This window comes from Typopeltis vanoorti, chromosome 14, assembly GCF_054136105.1.
Source record: "Typopeltis vanoorti isolate ZY-2024b chromosome 14, IOZ_Tvanoo_1.0, whole genome shotgun sequence".
In the NCBI taxonomy this organism is placed as follows: Eukaryota; Metazoa; Arthropoda; class Arachnida; order Uropygi; family Thelyphonidae; genus Typopeltis; species Typopeltis vanoorti.
The window spans coordinates 98793637-98795788 of NC_143562.1; the positions used below are offsets into that span (position 1 = coordinate 98793637).

Sequence of the window (2152 nt, forward strand, 5' to 3'; positions counted from 1 at the left end):
TTATGAGAGCAATGAGCTTAGCAGGTCAAAGTAAATTAAAAATGACTGTTTTGCTGTGTGGCAAGTAAAAAGAAGAATGAACAAAGATAACTTTAATCGATGCTGATAGCAAGAAGACAAAAGAAGTAAAAAAAAGGGTTGAGCCACTAATTAATCAGTTTGCAAGGGCATATGAATCCAAGCACAAGATTTGCTGATGTGAGAATTGAAGTACATGAACTAGAAGGTGCTCAGCATATTAAAAATAATAAATTTAGTTTAATCCTTTATCCAAGTGTGTGCAAACAACGTTTGCACCTGAAAGTATCTTCAGGACTGGGGTTGTTTGCACACACTTGGATAAAGGATTAAACTAAATTTATTATTTTTAATATGCTGAGCACCTTTTGCACCTGAAAGTATCTTCAGGACTGGGGTTGTTTGCACACACTTGGATAAAGGATTAAACTAAATTTATTATAGTCTGACCAAGTGAAAAATAAACTTTCAACATATTAAAAAAATCAACGTGAATACAGCATTGGGATCGGATGGCAGTCTCAGTTTTAGCAAGAGAGTGGAAAGAGGGTAAAAGTAGTTCCATTACATAAATGTGGTGCCAAGACATGTAACAAATTATAGACCGATTAGTGTCTTAGGAATGGTGGTTGAAGTATCGGTAAAGTTGGTTAAGGGTAAAATCCAGGAATGAGTGAATAGAAATATCATGTTTAAAGGGGGGGGGGGGGGATCCCAGCTTTGTAAAAGCTCTACCTTAGTAATTTATTAACATTTTATAATATAATTAGCTAAGAGAAAGCTATATCATCATACATGAAGCTGATAAGAACAAATACTAGATTTTGATCGTAGCCAAAAGGCGAAGAAGTGTAAAGCATAATATCTGTTCTTATCAGCCAAATGTTTGATTATCGGGGCAAAAGATATTAAACTGATTTTTGAAAGGTGGTGGAAGTTCTTGGAGCTTGTTACCCCTTTTCCACAAGTTGCTGTAGTATTACACTACTTGTAGCATATGCTCAATTCTCTATGGGAGAAATGAAAAACAATACAGAAATTAGGAAATATGCTATTTAATCCAACGGGTATGCATTCCATAAAGCATGAACAGTAATTCAGTTTTATTCTAAGGAAAAAGCACACATTTTCTCTCTATGCCTTATCTTTCGGACAACTGAAATGAAAATGTCCTTGCATAATGATAAACATTCCCTGCCACAGATATCATACTGTAGATGCAAGAAAAGCAAGTAGCTTTATTGTATCACTAAATACAGTACAGAGACGATTAATATATCTACTAAATGTAGCAACAATTAGTGTAAATTAAAAAAAAAAAAAAAAACGAATGAAAATAACCCTTCTGTTCTCACAAAGACTGCGACTGCATATAAGCAAGCAAAATAATTTCATTATAGTGAACACAGTGTTGAACTAAAAATATGGTACGATAGGTGGCGGGCACGCCTGTGTACAGAGGACTCCAAGAGATAAATTGTTTAGTTTAGAAAAAATAGCGATATTAGATAAAAATTGTATTAGAACTAGATTGTCTTGCGAAAATACATATAAACGTGAAAATGTTTGCGATGGTGTAACGGAAGATAAGATTGAAAGAGAGATTAAAAATGACACGAATGAAAGTAAAAGCCTTGATCGAAAGAATGGTATTATAGGTATTATTTCTGGGAAAATTCCATGTTACTCCTCTAAGAAAATATTCTTTTTATGGCTATTTAGCCTAAATCATGCTTTCCGTGTGTAAAAATTAACGATGTTAGTGAGGCTAATAGAAGGCAAAAAGGTAAAGTTGATTATTTTGGCTGGAGAAAAGTATAACATGAAAGAGTTACTAAAAGTAAAAGAAAAGAGACTAAAGATAGTGAGTCTGTTGTTGCGATATGGCGAAGTTCAGCTGAGAAGGGCCATCATTGCATATGATTTGAAGCATAGCTTATGCAGGAGGAATGATTTAGAATTTTCGGATGTGTGGAGTGAGTTTGATGGATGAAAGGACTTATAGAAGAAGAATGGTTTACATTTCAATGAATTTGGTGTTGAGTCTGGAAAACGTATTATTGAATGAAATGAAAGTGGATCTATATAATCAGAGAAACTAAAACTTTTAGGAAGGGGAGCTGTTGCTTGAGTT

At 33.9% G+C, this 2152-nt stretch overlaps 1 non-coding gene and 1 pseudogene across 1 annotated transcript; one reads left to right on the top strand and one right to left on the bottom strand.

Annotated features, from left to right (window-relative positions):
• Nucleotides 1-724: 724 nt before the first annotated feature.
• On the bottom strand, nucleotides 725-872 carry LOC150099796 (U2 spliceosomal RNA; annotated as a pseudogene).
• LOC150099797 (U2 spliceosomal RNA) lies at nucleotides 840-1022 on the top strand. The gene has a single exon (XR_016549436.1). It is a non-coding gene; the product is annotated as a U2 spliceosomal RNA (small nuclear RNA).
• The last annotated feature ends 1130 nt before the right edge of the window (nucleotides 1023-2152 follow it).